The 21,302-nt window shown below is 35.7% G+C and overlaps 1 protein-coding gene and 1 pseudogene across 3 annotated transcripts in view; both read left to right on the top strand.

Annotated features, from left to right (window-relative positions):
- LOC136777402 (putative fatty acyl-CoA reductase CG5065) overlaps positions 1-21,302 on the top strand; it is a 243,313-nt gene that overhangs the window by 105,100 nt on the left and 116,911 nt on the right. The gene's annotated exons all lie outside the window — the stretch shown is intronic.
- On the top strand, positions 6,299-7,079 carry LOC136777634 (uncharacterized; annotated as a pseudogene).

Raw genomic sequence — 21,302 nt, 5'->3', positions numbered from 1 at the left:
TTTTATTTTAGAAATGGATTAATCTAAGATTTATGAACTCGCAATTGTACAACCTAAAACGTTTATAAAGCTGAAGACATTTGAGGTGAATAAGGAGTACCAGATAACTGATTTATCGAAAATTAAAACCAAGTATGGAGAGAGAATAATATCAAAGGTGGTAACAAGCGAATGGTTTTTCTTGCCTGCGAGGATGATGATGTTACTGGATATACCAGGCCAATTCGAGAAGCTTCAAGATGCAGTTTCAAAACATATATTAAAATTCACATATGTGGGGGGAGTATACAACAATATGGTATTTACAGCTATTCAACCAGTTTCTCAAGAATAATGTATAAAACATTTGTGAGGAATGATTAAAAAATGAATACACAAATAAATGATTATTGTATATCTTATATAACTTATTTATTTTTTCCTTCATTACAATAATAATTTTGACTAGTCTTTTAGCGATTAACTTACATTTCTAACAATACTTGAAAGCGGGTTATATTTAATAATTTTATCATGTATAATTAAACAATACGCCGTAGTATTACTTTCAATATTTTTAGAACAATCGATCTCAATTTTAACGTCAACCGTGCCAGAATTAATAGATTCGTTTTGATACGAACAATCAATAACAATGAGAGGACCATATTCTAAGAAATTTTTGTAATGAAGCATTGGTTTCGATCGTTTTCTCCAGCATAATATGATTGAATAAATTTAACATACATATCATATAGTACAGAAAATCGAGATTTTTCAGTATCAGTTTCGAGTCGATCATATGGATAAAATTCAAAATTCAGATAGACTTTAACATCACGAACAAAGCTGTCGTCGAAGTCAAGTACCTTCATATGCTGCGTATTCTTCTTATTTCTTCTAAATGCTACAATAACGTATCGACGCTTCTCCAATTGTGTTGTAGCTTTTACATCCCACGTATGCCTGTGTTTCTGGTAGAAGCAGGTATTCGTATAGCTCCCAGGATCGAAAAGCCATGGTGAGGCTCTTGTTTTGCTCGATAATACATAGAAATTGAATTTTTGTGTATTCATTTAATGTTATATGAGGAATTCTCCATTGAACTTTTCGCATATCAATTTTGAAGTCGGTGATTTTCGTTCAAGATTATATCGAATTCGTATCATTACGCGCTCGAATAAGAACGAGCTCATGACGTGTATTTATTATGACTCTTCTATAATCTTCACAAAAACCCAACAGCATTTTCAGTGGTACACAAAAATTGAAATATTTCGTAGGCTTATAATCTGATAGAAACCATCCTGAATGGCGTAAAGTTGTACTCTCCTCCCCAGTCAGGGAAATGAGATTTTTAATGGAACTGGTAATACCCACATTCTTACTGCGGTCAATCTCAATACCATTCAATTCATAGCGAATTTCATCGAACAAGAATGCCATGGAATTGCAGTCAAGTCCCACTGTATCTTGAACTGTTGCACCCTGAGCACGAGTGCCCTCGATTAATTTTCCCTCTATGTATAGGTAACTCTCACATGGTAGAAGAATTAAATCTTGCTGTTGTATTGGAATTCGAATTTCGTCACTATTTCCCAATGATGCATTTGCATACGGATTGTAAGCATGTATTTCCATTTTAGTAATGCGATTGTCGTATACAGGTTGCGCGGTTACGTCCAAAGGTCCATCTTTATTTCTGACCTTGAAACCCAGTGATTGAAGAAAGGCTATATTTCTTCTTGTAAGTGATGGTCTACTAACGTAGTCCCCACTTAATGTATCTGGTCCTGCAGCAGCTGTTGGACTGGTGATAGGCTCATCAAGTATGGGTGATTTTAAAGTATTTTTGTAATTTAGCATTTTCTAACATGTAATCGAATTGTAATTTCTTCCCCACCGAAATTTACTAGACGGTTTTCGTGATCGAGAATGGGCAAAGTGAGACGGTCAATTACTTTCACAATGACTGGCAAGTAAATGACGTTTTTCGGTGTTTCCGAGATTTTATAGCCTGGTGGGACACTTCGAAAAAATTCATGTATAACATGTTGAGGTTTGCCGTTTGTATATGCGCCAGCTGTAATATTACATTCAATTCGTAAAATATTGACCTTTATAATGTTTACTGGCTGGTCTGATTTGGCTAGAGTGTTCGGCTGAATAATTCGATCTGACGAAAAACCCAATAAAGAGCCTATATTATTAGGTTTTGTAAAATCAATCAGATATTTACACTTTATTTCACTTTTCAACGTATTATTATTAGCACGTAGAATAATAACATCTTCATTAACCGCTTCATGCATCAATGTGCGCAAAAGATCATTTATAACAGTCAGCTAATAACAACCTGTAGGTATAGTCAGATCTTCGGTATCGTAGTAAAACTTATTGTTTGACTCTTCAACATTAGCGATTAATTGAAGCTTTGAAAGTCTACGAGACCAAGTTCATATTGCCCCTCCTGAAGATTGATCGGTGGGAAAAAATCTGTCTCCAATATGGACTCGCAGACAGACAGCGTAACTGTTAAAGACATTGTTCACGTAGAAACTTGACGCACAACTGACCACATATGCTTGTATCATACGATTGATATTGATCATGGTTGTAGTAGATTATAGCAGAAGGTCCAAAATATTCTACAAGTTCAATTGGGGGTTTCAAATTTCCGCGCGAAGGAGTCGAAATACTTTACACACTTATTACGTTTAACGTAGGCAACCCAATGTGTACCGAAACCTTTCTCGCGCGCGTCATCGAGATTTACGATTGCACACTCATTGCGTAGCACGGTTTGTGGTAGAGATGTACGCATAAAGATTCCACGAAAATGCGGTATGTCATGACATTCATGTAATAATTGAATATTACTAGTAGCTCCAGATGCTGAAAGGTTGCTTATTTTTTTTTCTTTTTCAAGCCCTCTCCCTTTTGCCCGTAAGGGGCTAGGTGTAAACCGTGTCCACGTCTGCCCTCTATCAAACGATTGTGACGCTGTATTTCCTCCAATTATCTCTTGGACGCTTTCGCGTTGTTTACAGCTTTTGTTATACCTGCTACGCCTCCAGCTAATGCGCCCACTGCACTCAACAGTGGGAGCAGAGGTAATTAATCCCCCCGTTTTTTTGTGTGAATAAATTGCTTTTTCCTCAATAAACCTCCTCGTTTCTTTGGTACACGAATTTTCTCTTCTTCATGTTTCTTCCGGATACACGTAAACCTAAGCCAAGTTTTCGTTTTGTATTCATAGATGCCCAGTTCGCGGCTGCAGCTGCTCGTTCACGTAAAGATGAGTCACTAGCTGTGATGCGTTTTCGTGCACGCTGTGAAGCACTTTGTCAGCCTAGTGACGTGGAGGTAGATCCTTATATATTGATTATGCGATATCGTGTTCACGACAGACATCGTCCAGAGGATTTACGCCCCCGATCACTACGTGCTAACCGCTCCTTAAGTCGAGTACCTGGCCCACAATAATTGTAGCCAGGAATATGTAGCTCGTACGGTAGTTTATTCAGTATTTTATTGAAAAAGGCGCCACAGCCCTAGCTCACCATGTGGACCTTTCCTTCTCTCTTTCTCTCTCTCACTAAGTTTGTTGACACGCCCAGCAATCTTTTATTGAGGGGGGCAATCCATCATTATGATCTTGATTAGGAAGATTATAATGTTTGAAACACCAGTAATATTGTTGTACTTCAGGATCTGCGCGAATGTGTTCAGGTAATTTATTTCAAACCTCTTTAATACTATTTGGAAAGTGCTTTAAAAGTATAATTTTCGGTATATATTCCAACTGTTCAGCAGTTAACTCCTCCAATTTTGACACTACTAACACTGAGAACGACATGATGAGAACTGATCGATCAGTTCGTTTCATTCCTATAAATAGGTTGTATATCTATAAGATAATCCGTCATGGATTTCGTAAAGCAACCCCTCGGTATTCGCGTCTCTAATATAGATTACCGAACAACCGATAAATGCATGAGACGTCACGGCCCTCTACTCCCATCAACCATACGCTGTATAGTTTGTGGACCTTCAAATTGCGAAAAAATAAACGTATTGCTTAGCCTTATAGAAAGTCCTCACGGTATAAAATTTGAAAACCTATATGTTTATTCAACACCATTGCAGCAACCAAAATATCGATACTTGGAGCGGCTACTATCGGAAAATGAAGAAATTGGTTACTTTCAATTTTCTAATAATAGCGAGGTTATAAAAGTAGCAGAAGCACTACCAAATTCGATTTTCATATTTGATGATATCGCAACCGATAAGCAGGATAATATAAGAGACTACTTCTCCATGGGTAGGCATTCTAAGATTGATTGCTTTTATCTTTATCAGACTTATGCAAGGATACCAAAACATCTAATACGTGATAATGCAAATTTTTTAATTCTTTTAAACAAGATGGAACTAATCTAAAACATATATACAATGAACATGTAAATACAGATATGGAGTTTGAAAAATTTTGTGAATTGTGTTCAAATTGTTGGAAGCGTGATTATGGGTTTTTCGTAATTGATAAAGACATTGCAATGCAAAATGGACGATATCGAAAGGGTTTCAATAAATATACTGTGATTAAAGAGTGATGTTAATGCTTAAAAATGTTAGTTTAACCTCGAACGTTGAACAAGTCTATATACTGAATTGAGAATAACTCTACAAAATGAAGAAGAGAAAGCTTCTAAAGAAGATTGCTGAGACAAGTGAAGTAATTCGTAAAAAATATCGCGCACTCAAATCGGACAGAGTAATATTGGAAGACAGTTTAAGTAAAACTTTCAAACCGATAGTTGAACCATTAAAGAAGCTGACCGAACATAATGAAGCGATCTTCGTTGCACCGAAACATGAGATTAAGCAGGAACCGATAAAGAGATCTCTCTCATGTGAGGAGTCTTTCATAATTCCGATGAAACGAAGAAAGTCTTATCTCACATCAACTCCTCAGCGGAAAGATTTCATAGACAGCTCCAGATTTAACGTTCAAGGTCATTCATCGGATAATGAGCACGAAACACAGTACCTTTCTCTGGAGGTTGATAAGGAGGAGGAGGAGGTGGAGGAGGAGAAGGAGGAGAAGGTGAAGAGGAATGATGAATAAGAGATGCAAGATTTAGCGAAACAATTAGAATTTCCTGCGCAGACTGAGCCCCCACTGCAAAGATCTGTAGAGACTGTAAAAGATGCTAATCGATCTACGATACAGGCTGGTTCAATTTCATCCAAATATTTAGAGTTGTTGAAGAATAATACTACGGGAATAATTGATAAGAATTTTGGAGTTAAGTTAGATAAAGCGACGAATAAAATGTGGCTTGGGAAATGTGCTTTTAAAGTTGATGATTACAAAGATTTTATTATTATTGATATGGAGTATTATCCTAGCACGAAAGGTCTATTTGAATTGATCTTCATGAAAGAACCTGAAGATTATACTAAAGATGATTTAGGCACATATAAGAGTATTCTTTCTCAAACTAATGTGCACAGAGGAGATAACACTAGCACAGGAAAGCTTCATGGGAATAAGGGTCATAAATGGAAGGAAATAATTAGTACATTATTTCCATCCAAGGCAAAACTTGTGCAAGGCAAGGAATACATGCGTGTTTCTAATAATCCAGTGAGCTATGTATATTGGAACGATCCAAACGAATTGGTCGAGCGTTTAAAACTTTTAATTGCATTATCTGCAGCTGGTCATACGAATCACCATAATGAGATACAGTCAATAATTGAGGAGCTCCATGAAGAAGGTATCATCTTATAAAAGAAATTGTGGTTTCAAGATTTTTCCAGTACAGTGTTCTACTTCACTATGACGATAAATAAATTTGGATCTGGTTTCAATACTGGTGAAGTGAGAAATTATTTCAGCAAAATTGACGATGATACGTTAAAGTTTGACAAATGTAAGAATGTATTTAATGCTAAGAAAAGAACAATTTCAAACTTGGGATATGATGTTACTGATGAGACAAGTGGGGTGAATATTAGTGTTCTGATGGATAATTTGAGGTCTCAGCGTGATAGCTTTACAAAACAAATGAATGAATACAGTCTAAAGCTGAATGAATGTGTATCAAAATGCGAGATTCTTGAAGAAAAAATTACAGCCCTGCTGAAAAAACATACCGATGAAATTGATGAGAAAATCAAAAAATTGATCATAAAATTAAGCATAATATTCGCAAATTGACAGGATCTAAATGAGAGAAGAAAGCATTATTGTATATAAAAGATATTATAGTTTCCAGATTTTCTCAGTTCAACGTGCTACTTCAGTATGACGATAAATAAATTTGGTGCAGGTTTCAATAGCGGTAAAGTCAGAAATTATTTCCGCAAAAATGACGATGATACCTTAAAGTTTGATAAAGATATGAATGTATTTAAGGGGGTATCCTGCTTTAGAACGTTCGAAAAATCAATTTTTTTTTATTGCTTAAATCTATTCCTTATATGTATAAGAACATATATCCGAAGCTATAGAGTCGGATTCGCAGTATTTCCGAAGATACAGCACTAAACGCAGCGGGGCATCGAGCAAGTGCCAGTGCTCGGTCAGACTGAAACGCGCGCGCTCCTCCCCTCGTCATCGTCTTGCATCCTTCAAACATTCTGCTCGATTGATTGATGAAAAAGTGGAGGAACATATTCGTCCACTCTACGAAGAACTTTCGAATGACGATCTCATGACATGATGCTTAGGTGGACACACGCAAAATTCGAACGAATCGTTCAACTCCACTGTCTGGCGTATAACTCCGAAACATCTGAATTCTGGTAAAAAAATCGTAGAAATTGCTGCGTATATGACTGCAGGAATGTTCAATGAAGGATATTCAGCAGTTCTGCATACCATGCAATTACTCAATTTGAAAATTGGCCAGCAATGTAAAATGTTTGCGGATAATGTCGACATACAACGGATTGAACGAGAAAGACGACGCTCGTCTCTTTCCAGTAAGGAAGCTCGTACGGCCCGTAGACTTGAACAACTTCAACAAAATAAGTTCCATGAGGAAGCTCAAGATCTATTGTATGACGCAGGAATAGCTGATTAGCGAATTATTGCCGTAAGTAGCCGAAAATTAACATTTTTCCAGTTCATAAACTTAAAAGCGTTTTTTCGCGAGTTTTCGTCTTTCCATTTTTTCTAAACTGGCGGGTGTGTTTGCAAAAAAAAGAAATAAGCTATCGTAACGATCCGAAGTTTTTTAGCTTCAGTTTTATCTACTCTTCTATATGAACCAAAAAGGTTTTTGGAAATAAATTTCTAAAAGACTTTTTCAGCACATTGAAGAGATTTTTTTTCTCGTAAAAAGCATTTTTTGCTTCAAATTCGGAACAAATTTCAAATTTCACAATTTCTTCGGATTTTTCTTGGTTCAAATAGAAAATACATGTATGAAAATGAAAGATTTTTTTGGCTTTCTGTTTCAGATCAATATTAAGAGCTCTATCACTCCCGCCAATAGAAGACTCGGATTACGGATTGCCCAACAAATGTGTCTAATAATCGGCTGCATTTTTATATTTTTCTTTAAAAAAATTTTTTTATAATGTTCAATTATATACTAAAATATTCCTGAAAGTTCGCTAGAGTTGGTTATTTTTTTCTATCTTAAAAAAATTCCCTGAAAAACGGTTTCTTAGACCTTCCAAAGCAGGATACCCCCTTAATGCCAGGAAGAAAATAATTTCAAACTTAGAATGTGATGTTGCTGATGAGACATGTGCGGTCAGTATGGCTACTCTTTTACAGAACTCAATGACCGTGCGTGATAGTTTAATGAGAGAATTCTTTGAATACAGTGAGAAGCTAACTCACTATTACCTAAAATGTAACATACTTGAGGAAAAATTTACAACTAATGAAAAAAATCGACGAATTGATGAAACTGGTACAAAAATCGATAAATTGATTGATAAAGTCGATCATAATGATTATAAATTGGATCGAAAAGACAAGGAATTACGAAATGATATGATTGCTGGATTGAAAATTGTTGTAGAATATTTCTCTAATCAGCTCGCAAAAAATGATTTTGCAAATCAGAAGAATAGAGAAGACGATATAGATTATGCCCTGAAGAAACTTATGCTACCGCCAGTGCTTGATGACCTCCTGTAAACATAAAACGTATTGGAATAGTTATGAGTAGTGAGGAGAAGAAGCAATTGATAGAGGAGTTGCATGTGCTTGCCAGATGGAATTTTTTACGTAGACGTGTAATAATACGAGGCTTCGATGACCTCTTGCAAGCAGATCTGGTAAACATGAGAAACTATCCAGACGCAGGCTACAACCAGAGATGAAACGGGAGATTGCTGATGCCGTGTCCCGAAGCAATCCTTGCCGGTAGGCGGCGCTTCGATCCCATCGTTTAGCTTCATGCAGCTTCCAGATGATTATGCCCTCGCGCCATCTATCGAAACTGATGCGAAACAACACGGCAGAGCTTCGAATAGGGTAAAACAGATCTACATTAAATAATTTTATAATTTAAGAAAATATTTTTATTTTAGCGTAGAAAGATACACGAAAATAGCATTAATTTGTTAACAAATGAAATTAATATAAGTGTTATACATATACCCTACATTATTATTACAATATCCTTCTTAAATTTAAACATATGACTTCCAGATGATTTGTTTGATATATATATATATCAAACAAATCATCTGGAAGTCATATGTTTAAATTTAAGAACGATATTGTAATAATAATGTAGGGTATATGTATAACACTTATATTAATTTCATTTGTTAACAAATTAATGCTATTTTCGTGTATCTTTCTACGCTAAAATAAAAATATTTTCTTAAATTATAAAATTATTTAATGTAGATCTGTTTTACCCTATTCGAAGCTCTGCCGTGTTGTTTCGCATCAGTTTCGATAGATGGCGCGAGGGCATAATCATCTGGAAGCTGCAGGAAGCTAAACGATGGGATCGAAGCGCCGCCTACCGGCAAGGATTGCTTCGGGACACGGCATCAGCAATCTCCCGTTTCATCTCTGCTACAACTACATTCTCACAGTTATAGATGCATTGTCAAAATATGGCTGAGCAATAGCCTTGAAAACCAAGTCAGGCAAGGAAGTTACAACTGCATTGTTGAATATCCTGAAGAGTGGGAGATGTCCTAAAAATATACAGACTGATGATGGCAAGGAACTTTATAATAGTGATTTCCAATCGCTTATGAAAAAACGTGGAATAAATCATTACTCAACATACAGCGTATTGAAAGCGACGATAGTCGAGCGTTGGATCGAACGTTGAAGACTGAAATGTGGAAAGGATTTACATTGAATGGAAATTACAAGTGGAGAGCTATGTTGCAACAATTGGTTGACGAGTACAATGCAAGAAAACATCGTACTATAGGAATGCGTCCAGTCGATGTGAAAACTGAACATGCTAATAAGCTCCTAGCAACAGTATTCAGTAATATAAAGATCGTTGGTCGTGCCAAGTTCAAAGTCGGTGATTTTGTGCGAATCAGTAAATATAAAAATGTATTTGCAAAAGGCTACACACCAAATTGGACAACTGAAATATTTGAAATTATTAAAGTGCAGAAAACAAATCCTATTACATATTTACTAAGGGATTCTAGTGGTACGGATATATACGGGGGATTTTACGAATATGAACTTTTAAAAACTGCTAATCCTAATGTATATTTGGTTGAGAAGGTATTACGTAAGAAGGGTGACAAAGTCTTTGTAAAGTGGTTAGGATTCGTGCGACAATAAACATAATTTATGGATAAATAAAAACAACATTTTTTAACGTATAATTTATTAATAAAGAAACAAATATTTAATCTTCATTTAAATCTACTTCACTTAATTCTATTTCAGTTATCCTATAATGACCCCATGGTAGAGTCGATACAGTACCTTGTACAATACAGCGCCTATCATCGTGTGGACTGAGAGACATTTTTTTTTGTGCAATTGAATAAACATTATGCAATTTTGAACGAATTAAATTCTGATTATCGATATGAACTGTAAAAATTTTTAAGCAGTCTTTATAATCTTCAAACGTTATTTTTCTAGCGATAACGCAACTCTTAACGGCCTTAACTTTTTTGAAAATTGTATCTTGTAATTTAAATGTATACATTTTTTATCTCAGCCCAAAAAACTTAGTCATAATTCTCCCGTTATTCTCATCTTTCATTAAACCGGGCACTTTTTTATTTACTAGAGGTAAATTATACTGATTATTAGGCGAATAATCACCAGTATTGAATCTTGAAAGATTTTTCCTCATGATCGTGTAAATGTCATCGCATTCGATACTGTATATCAAACTATCTGTATCGGTATACAATGCTCTACATTTCCTACCAAACGTTGGAAACATATAATCATAGTGGAATTCGTATAAACATGTTTTTGAAATATCTAGAATACTCATACCTACGTATATAGGTTTATCAAATTTCGCCGTTAATTTTTTTAATTCTATCGCTACTAAATTTTCGTTGAATATAGCGCTACTATGAAAACTTGGTCGGGATATCAAAGCTTTTGCTCCATATCTTCCTTCCCACTTACTAACAATCCTCACATCAACTCTATTTCTTACATTTTCCATCGTCTTACCGAACACTGCATTGTTCATTAGTTTGAAAATATTTTTCTCAAACTCATTTTTAGATGCAGCTCGCAAACGTGTGTTTAAGTCTATATATTTGTTTAGCCATGCCGATTGCTGGAATCTTAATCCGCGATGGATACGTTTCAGTACCACTCCATGACGAATACATTGTTGTAAAGCCCGATAATGTATAATATAACGCTCCTTATTTTCGACAGTTACAAGTAGGTTCGTCTGTCGTGCTCCGGGCGGAGCCTCACGTACCGGACAAAATGGCAAGTCAGAGTGATTATCATGAAGTACGCTTGGATACTCCAAGTCTACCTCTAAAAGAAAACCCTCAGATGAATCTATAGGTATGCTAGAGATATCAAAGTTGTTAGTATCTTCAATCCAGCGAAATCCATGAGTAGGTAGAGCTTGACACATTGCCCATCCGTATAGATTATTTACATCATAGTACATTAAATATTTGCTTGGTTTTGTTGAGTCATAATCATTCATATACCGATTGTTTGCTTTTTCATAGCGGTGAGAGCACTGACTCAAACCACCACGTATTCCGCGTTCTACGAAAAGCAACATTTCAACATCAGTGAAAAGTTCCAATTTTATTCCAGTATATTTAAGCATTGCGTCCCAAATGAAGTCTGGGAGTGTAAAATAATGTGCAGGATCCAAATTATAATTTCCCATGCAGCTATCGCGAAAATGTTCAAAAACGTCTGTCAGCAATAATACATCAGTTTTTAAATAGAGATCACTGTACTCGCCAAGTGTTTGTATTTGAAATTTGACCCATACCTCCTTAGCATGATTATATGCCTCTTCACTGATATCACTGTCAGTTAGTTTATTATGGAATAATTCACGAGGTGGTAAAGCATTTTCTTCCAAACAATTCAGATTATCTATGTAATTATAAGGAAAAATACCTTTCCTTCTTAAAAGATTAAATTGTTCCATATTTAAATTCGAAAATTCTGACTCTAAATGTTTCAATTGAGATCTCCCCAAGGATGAGCTCAATTTGTCTAAACTTGATGCTAGGAATTTAAATGAATCAATAAATTTGAGCTGAATATTATAGTTCCGTATGTATTTTGTAAATGAAATATATTTTTCCTTATGTACAGGTAACAGGGATACTGACCCCTTATACAAGTTAGCGAACGTATTGAAGATGAAATGTGAATCATTACCAGATAAATTATGAAAAATTACCGGAATAACGTGTGAATCTTTATAGTTTAAATTACAGTTATTGTGAGCGGGTCTTCTATATTTACCAGTCAAATGATCATGATGACGAAAACGTATTTGATTTGGAAGAAATGGCTTTTTACATATATGACAGTTGGGATCATTGTTATGACGAAAATTTTCACTAATACTTAGTGCGTTCATAGGTACTACATTCTTTAGTTTTTCACTCACTATGCTAGCAATTTCGTCGAGTTCTCGCACAAACCATTCTATACACTCGAGTCCACGATATGATTTATAAGTTGAGAGCGATGAATCGCGAGCGCTTTTAAAATAATATCCTACACTAAAAGGTATATCATTTTGATAAACACACTACTGTTACCGCTTATTTCATTCACTTTTTCCAGTAAACATTCAATGTCTGCATATACAACGAACGGGGCCCTCTCACTGTTAATGTCGTTTTTAAAGGACAGCCAATTGTCCTTTTCAGGTAGCAATATATGGACGTTTTTATAGAGCTGACTGCAATCACGTTTATGAGATTGAAGTTTATCCTCGTTGAAGAAATAGTGTAAACATCTAAGACAAGAAAATCATATTAGAATATAAACATTAAATAAAATTATATTAAAATGGAAACAGTATAACATACCGATTACAAATATGATGAGATTGTTTTTTTTAGTCAGTTGTTTTTTTAGTAGGCGAGAAAGACTCCTGATACATAAAAAAAGTGCTGCACCTTGATGTTCGAGAAGAAGAAGATTAGCATGTCTCGATTTCTCGCATTTTGTGAGTTGAAGAGGTGCAATAATTTTATTCTCCTCCCCTTCCGGCTCATCCACCATGGTGAAAACATTAACCGACACATCATTATCTTCTTCAAATTTAGATATTTGTTTTAATGTGGTTCGAAATGTTATACTTTTAACGTTGAAAACAGATTTAAAATTAGGGTATGAAGATTGTCATTTTAGGTTTCTATTTGGATTTGCAGGATAGAGTGCAGCCGTTACAGCCCATGCAAAACATGTTTTATCATCACTCAGTATGTTTATCACTACTTGTTTGCCCTTAAGGATGTTCTATCCCAAATTAATTTTCATAAAATTGTTTAAATTTTAATTGAAATGGGTTAAATATAACGATTTTGACACGATTGTCAAATCTGAGATTGATGACACGTTTCTAACTTGAGAAATTCAACATCAAAGTTATCACTTTTACTGTGGAACATATAGGAGAGTCTTCTAAAAACACAACAGTTTTATTAATATTAGAAAAACGATTCTTTAGATTTGTAACGAAGCTCCCCGTTACGTATGCAAGATACCGAATAAAAAGTATGAAAGCTACCGAACAGTGGATATTATTAATCCCTACGTTACCGACTCGTGAGATAGGCTCACGAGTGGATTATAGCTAACGTCAAGGATAGACCCCGTTGACAGGCAGAGGCCCGGATGAAAAGACCGGCGCTCCAGTAAACGATGTCCAGGTTATCCTGAAAAGTAAGGCAGGGCCATGCCAAACAACCCAGGCAACCTGAGATAAGGAGAAGCGGCCTCGGGGAGTCCTAAAGGAATGACAGTATCTATAAGTCCCCACGAGGAGGGGAAATAGAACATCGAGTCTGGCTTGAACGCTGGTTACGCGCGTCAAGCAGGCTGCGCGAATGTCGTGCGCAGATTGCCATAGCAGTCAGTCGGAACGCGACCATGGGACTGTGCTGATGTGTCCGTGCGTGCTGGTGAGCGCGTGACGCGGCACTCAGACAGCCATGGGTCGGTTCGCGTACGTGAGGCGTGTGCTATAGGCCAGCCTGCACGTACGTCACGACTGGATACCGGCCAATGCATAGTGGGTTGTGCAGGGGCGTAGTTAGCCCGTTGGAATGTGTCCCGGTGCTCTCCGTAATCCCATAGGCTTGCGCTATGGCTGGACGGGCCGCGAACATTGCCTCCGTGGTGGTCCGCTCCTGGCAGGCTCTATGCTTGGCAAATGATACCGCATGTTCCCGCACTCCTCACCACCACCTGGGTGTGGGTGGTGAGCGATGACTGTATGCCCCTCAGCAGGTAGGTCTGCGAGGCTCGGACTTCCGTAAGGAACCCTCCCCTCTCTCCACGACCTAGCATACTGAGCGACCCTGGCTACCGCTACCGTCCATGTGCATGGCCGCAGGGCTGTATAAGATGCATAGAGAATGGGTTCGAAGGACCCAATTGATAACGTAGGGTTGTTGGCCACCCAACTGACCAACTGGCGCCCTGATACCGATAGAAAAGGACGGGCGAAGGTAATGGGAAAACCCATAGAGTGAGTGGCCCCTCACACTGACGGGAATAACCTTACAGATTTAAAAAAAAATAAATGCTTTATGCAGTTTATTTGTTAACAGTTCTTAAAAAAAAATGAAAAATAAGACACGTACCGTTGCCGAGAAAATTTAAATCAAAGTTTTATTGTTACACGATAAACGTGAAAGTTAGTAAATATGGCAGCGTCTCATATGCGCGCGCAACTGCGGTACATATATTTACTAGTAATGAGGGAGAATATATATTTTCAAATTATTATTGTACTTAAATTTGTATATCTACATTTTAAATTGTATGTTTTAATTGTGGATGCGAAAAATAATAGGATAAGTAGTATAATATAAAGATCGAAAAACGTGTTCATCTTCCCATGTTGCCGTTATTACAAAAAGCTTAAGTTGCATCCACAACTTCACTATACGCGTTAAGCCATTCGCCGGTGTGAATAGTACCTTTGGGGTAGAACATCCTTAATAGATTTCGGTAGCACGATTCCACAGCCTGCGTGTAGCGGACTATAATAATTTATATTCACAATTAAATTTAGTATTTTTTCCAAAGCCCACCCACTATCACGCTCTTGAAATTTACTTCATTCTTTTAAAATTTTATCTATAACGTTTGTTTCATATCAATCATTAAAAGTATCAGTCTTGTATAAAATCATATTCTTAGTGGAAATATACTTCATATCACTAATTTCCTTGCAAATAAATTGTCCGTTGAATACCGTGTTTATCTTAATAGCGCTTACTTTACTGAATACTTTGTTCATGTAAGACTGCACCATATCTTTTCCTGCCAATAGAAATTCATGTGGTTCGATATAATTAGTGTTTACTATCATACCGCTACATATTCGACTTTTAAATGATGAATCAAGATCTTTCCAAATAAGCTTTTCCATATTAATACCCGTTCCAATTGAATTTTTATTTTTTGCTGCATGCAGAAGTAACTGTTGAATACGTGTTATTTCAGCAAGATTTTTCAGTACGGTATCTGTAGTTGCATTCCAGTTGGATTCTCTCAAACTTCGAATGTAATCACGACACTTGCATACCTACTCACGATAATCATGCACAGTTCTGAAATCAGGATTGTTAAGAGCATGATTTGAAGAATAACATTTTTCTTTTGCTGCTCTGATCAATAGGCATTGTACATGCGCAATTTCCGCAAACATTTTCTGCTTTGTCCCTGTACGAGCATTGTGGCTAGCAATTCTCAATTTTTTTATGTAATCACGACATTCGCGTACTCACTTACAATATTCCTCCTTGTTATTTAATACTCTATTTCAGAGGGACATCGTTGTTCTTTCCGTTTAGATGCTCAGTGCGAAACTAATGAATAATCTCAGATGCAGAACTCTTTAAATAATCAATCTCAGAATCACATTTCAGTATGATAAATGTTTTTTGAAACACTATGTGAGAAGTTGGATGTTTCATGCAAGGCAAGCGTGCGAGAAGCAGCTGTTTTGCGCACTCTTTGTAAACGCGTGCGAAAAGCATTTTCGAGTGAGAAACTATTGTTTCTCACACTGTACAAATAATTGTGCAAAATTGATAAGATTTTTGAAAATTCTGAAAATTAAACATTTTTATTAAAAGAAAGAAATATTTTAATGAAAAATAATTGTACTAATTTTATCTATAGATGTTCTATTAATCTATACAAATCTGTTTAATAACGATTATTTTTTTTAACATTCCATCTAAAAATCGTTTTAACATTTTTTATTTAAAAAGCTTTAATAGTTAATTATTATTTTTATTATGCAGCAACTGTGTTCTGCATCGATTGGAGACTCCCAAAATTATAAAAAGAAAGCTATACTTTATTGATTAAACATCAGGATTTTCAATTTTTTGTGAGCAGAAATGAAGCAAGCCACTTTCCATGAAAAATGACAGTATCCAGTACAGTCTACAGGGCATTAGCATCTGTATTCATACTAATCGTACGTCCTGCAACGATTCGGTTATCGAAAAATTGAAAATCGTGAATGTGATGTTTTATCTAAATTAATTAGAGTTTTTCCCTTTCTATGTGGGGCCTCCGCCCCCACACCTTCGCGAGGGGCTTTGCCCCCTCGACCCCCAGTGGGAGCCCCGCCCCACCCCCCCGCGAGGGGCTTCGCCCCCTCGACTCCTGTTGGGGCCTGCGCCCTCCTTATTTCACCTTTGACCACTTTTTGATTCAAATTTCAGCTTAGAAATTTACTTAAGATGAAGACCGCACATAGTACTGCATTGAAAGTTTAAGTAAGACAATTGATTTTACCTAAGATCGTGCTAAGCTTAAGTTCCATATGTAAATTCGGGCCTGTATTAAACTTCTCACATAATGTTTCAAAAAGTAATAAGTGTAACACATGCTTCTCGCACTTGTTTCACAATGTACTATAAAGAAAGAGATTAGTACATTCAAGTTTCGACCAGTGTGAAATTAATGAATAGCCTTTGATACAGCGCTTATTAAATAATCAATCTCAGAATCAGTTCAGTATATTAAATATTTATAGAATCAGATTACTTGGTGAAGTAAGAGAATAACACATTCAAGGGTTTCAACTATATATATTCTAGATATTTGTTTCATACATGTATTTCATATAATAGACATTTCTCAATGCACATATGCCTTCATGATTCATACAAATAGGAAATTGTGAATTATATAAACCATCTACTAAACTATAATTTCCCCATGCATATTCGTCTACATAACTAATTTCTAAATTACAAATATTCCTTAACCACTTTAACTTCTCCTCCCCTCTTACAAAAACCGCATCCTCATATACATCTTTTCTTATAATATCTTTATATTTATAATATGGTGAGTAGCCATCTATCCAATTTAAGCCATGATAATTGAAAAAGATTGAACTGAAAAAGAAATGCCTTATTAATTGTAGATAATAAATTGTTTTTGTTTTTTATAAAATATACTTACTCTGATTGCTTTCTCTCCTCTTCACTTAACCAAGTGTGTGGAAAGGGGGGGGGGGTGAAAATAAAATATGATGCACTTTTAGTTCTTGTAAAACTGCAAATTCTTTAACTATAAATGTCTTATCCATTAAATAGAATCCTTGAAAATCGACGAGCGTTGGTGTCATCATGTTAGCGTTTTTTTATACTAAATTTATTACACTTTGCATTTATTTTAAATATATTCTTTTTTGTTTTTCTAAAGTTTTTCCCCTCTCTTCAAACCAAGTATTTCAATTCTCTCTTTGGACCAATGGTATTTCTAAGAGTGTCTGGTTAGTCACCTCCCACCACAGATCAAATTTTTCACATCCCTTTCAGCATTTAAAAAATCTTGGGGAGCATATAGGGTAGTCTTCAGTTCAGTTCTAGCTTAAGAATATTGAATACTACTTTATTTTTTCGCTCAAGTTAGAAAATGTTCAGTTTAAATAGTATCACCCATATAATAGATATTGACGGATTTATGGTAAACAAGAAAATAGTATATAACGAAGTAGCCATAAAAGATGTAAAAACTGATTACATATATTACGCATCGTTTAAAGTGAATAATACATTTCATGATTTAAGTATTAAAGATCAAAAAAGTGCTAGTTATATGTATAGAAATGAACATGGCATAAAATATGGAAATACGGGTTCTGAAAAGTATATACAAAGTGAAATATATGACTTTATAAGAATTGTGCAACGAGACTATATGTATCCAGTAGTTGCGTACAAAGGGGGCACTATAGAATGTGATATTCTTAATTTAATGGACATTGAATGCCTTAATTTAGAATATTACAAGTGCCCCAAGTATGACAACCTAGGGCGACATTTTACAACTTTCAACATCCCTTGCAAACTGCATAAATTAAAATTCTGTAGCAGATCAGGAAAACCAATCCACTGCGTCTATCAGGAGGTGGATGTTTTAGCAAAGTGGGTGCGAAAACAAATAGAAGGTAAATAATACTTATGTTCACAATTTATTTGTTATTAATAAATTTTTTATATATGTTTCAGAAGCTGCTCACTGAATGAAATATTATTTTTGATCTTACACTAAGTTTTATATAAGTGTTATTTATTATTATATAAAATTTATATCATTTTCTTGTACATTTTCTCTAAGCGTCTTTTATTATATGTTGAATTTTATATTTAAAAGTATCTTTTTCTTTTCTCTTCCTCACCTTTCATTTTTTTATACCATTCAGTAAAAAAAATGAAACAAAGACAAACCTGGTGAAATCTTACCGATTGGGGGAGGGGACGAAGATCTAGAGACCTCCTACATACCCAATATCCTCATAAGAGCAGTCCCAGTGAGGGGGACGGACATATAGTTTGGCGTAAGTATACCTAGTACCTTCATCCCAAACGCCTGCCTCCCTATAGCAAGACTCGGGACCAATGCTTGGGAAATAGGGATTTCTTATGAGGGGGTAATATATAGTTTGCTTTCATTTCTGAACCGAAAACCGCGACTTAAGTCTATATATAACTACAATATAGCTAATCAGAGAAGTCATTTTCACGGACGCACCCTAGCGGGAAAGATTCAAACTAACTGTTTTGTCCAGCTATTTCCGTACCCAAAAAAGAAAAAGTTCTGTAGGTAACTGTCTGTAATGGTGTAAGCCCTAAGGAATTAGTGGACCCGGAGGATAACTAACCATCAGGGCCCTAGGGTGATGCGAGAGGGGGACGAGACTAAGAGAGAAAGAGAGGGCAAATGGAGTGACGCAGACATACAGCAAACCCCCCTCCTTAAGAAGACTCCCCCGCACACCCGCACCCCCCTCACCACAAGGTAACCATATTCGCACCACCCCCCTCCCCTCTACCCCCTCCCCCTCAACTCCCCCCCCGCACACACCAGCACCCCCCTCACCGACCAGTCGTCGTATCCCCCTACAACTTCTACTGGTAGGTTTCAAACTTTAAAAACATGTTCCTCTCAATTTTTTTTAACGCTTGTAGCATTACTTGTAGGCGATGAAAGACCGATGCACGGTGAGTGGCATTCTCGGCCGAAACGGGTTAAGGGGAGCATGTTAATTAGGAAATAGAAAAAAAATTATATATATACTGACTGAATAGTATCTGAAGAATGTACCTGCAAAGTTTTATGTTGATATTCGAATTGGTTCTGAAGTTATAGCCACTTACGTGAAAAAAGAGCGTTCAGCGTACAAACCGTATATCTTATCTAACATCGAAACAACCTCGACAAGCATGCAGAGATTAATTAATTAATGAAATTTAGTTACACGAGGAGTTTGAATGTCTGATATGGTGCTGGTAGAGTTCATTAACCGGTAAGACATTTCAATCTAGTAGTATTTGCAGATTTTTTAAATTATTCAACATATCCATCTTTAAAATGATTTTCCCAAATAACTTGCGTTTTTTCGATTTGTGTACACGATAGTCCGAAAATGATTAAACTAATCTTCCGGAAAATTTGTACACAGTTTCCTGATATTATTGTCTATTAGAAGATTATAACTGATTTTTTAAATTTTAATTAAAAAATTCTTTTCTAATAATAAAACAAAGTAAAAAATGGGGTCATATTTTAGCTTTTCATAATATTTGTATCAAAAACCATTTATTTTTAAGTGTACTTTAATTCATATGATAGATCATAAAGGAAACAATAAAATAGTTTGTAACAAGGAAAATTCTCTTGCCTTGATACATAACTTATTTCTAATTTTCAAACACCGCGCTCAAACGAAGTTGCTCTCGATCCCGGGTGGCGGTGCTGTGCATACTGTATATAAGTATTGCTTAACTGTTCTCGTTGCATGGAGGTAAGCGTTGTGACCCCAGAAAGGACCCAACGTCTCACTATTATTATTTCTTTGTAAATTAAATAGTGGCTCCAATGTGAGCAGGGCATAGTAGGTCTAATAGATAGTAGTGTCACTCCGACTCTAGTGATAAGAGTCAGATTAAAGTCAATTCTCTTGCCTTAGTTAATTCCAATATTTTTATATATAAAGGAAATATCTCTCTGGTTGTACATAATTAAGTTTGAGACGTTTTGGCCTGTCCGGTAACAGGGTTTAGGCTTTATGCCACATATATATATTTTCTTCTTTTCTTTACTCATATACTTGTACATAGTTTGTATCATAAAGTACTTTCAGAGTAAGGGTTAATATTGTATCCGGAATAAAATATTGTTAATGACTTGGTGCATAAGCACACTGAGAAGGGAGTGTAAGAGACTCCATTATATAACCCTAATCACTTAACTTCCTTGATAATGATTCAGATATTGATGGACCTGGCTACGCCTTGCTTGACTTGGTGTTACCTTTTTGCTTGTGCCTTTTATATTTCCTACAGAAATAGTACAGCAAATAATTAGGTTCTTGAAGGGCAAGCATTGGATAAATTGAGAAGGATTCTTCTGTCCAATCAGACTTACTCATATATGAACTGAAGGTCATCCAATTACCGCACATCCACAATATTATTTAATATTCATTTTTCTTATTTATATATAGTTACTTTTTTGTAAATAATTATAACTTCATGGTTATTGTCTTTATGAGATAACAGTAGATTTGGGAAAAAATGGCATGTATCTTTATGTAATTATCTAAAGTTGATACTTGTAAATCGATAGACAGAGCAGTTATATAATATAGTTCCTATTTTAATTTTTATTAATATGTAATAATAATTTTCCTGGAGAATTCACTTTAATTTCGCAGCATGCCACGTCCTTGAAAAGTCTGAAGCCGGCAAGCCTCAGACTGGCTCATGTACAAGGATCATGACCCTGGCGTTCTCTATAAGTAAAGTCTGTGTGCCTTTGTGCTGGTTTCGGTTAAAAATGTGCCTTCCCCACATAAGCCGAAAATCATGTCGGAACTATTATTCATTTTCTAAATTATTGACGTAAAGTTAACCCCCCAAAAAACACTTACGTGTAAAAAAAAGACGGTAAGTAATTTTGCCCTTTCTATCCAAAAATAGTAATTCCAACAAGAAAAATTATTACAGAGAATAAATAGCAAACTAAAATACCGGCAACACAAAGTATTGAGATAATTTAGATTAGACAAGTAATTATAATCGGTTCCAATAAAAGTAACAACAAACAAAGTTATTATAGA

Source organism: Prorops nasuta, unplaced genomic scaffold, assembly GCF_024137725.1.
Source record: "Prorops nasuta isolate Cenicafe-Biocafe unplaced genomic scaffold, Cenicafe_Pnas_1.2 PNAS00011, whole genome shotgun sequence".
In the NCBI taxonomy this organism is placed as follows: Eukaryota; Metazoa; Arthropoda; class Insecta; order Hymenoptera; family Bethylidae; genus Prorops; species Prorops nasuta.
This window is presented reverse-complemented; position numbering and strand designations above follow the sequence as displayed.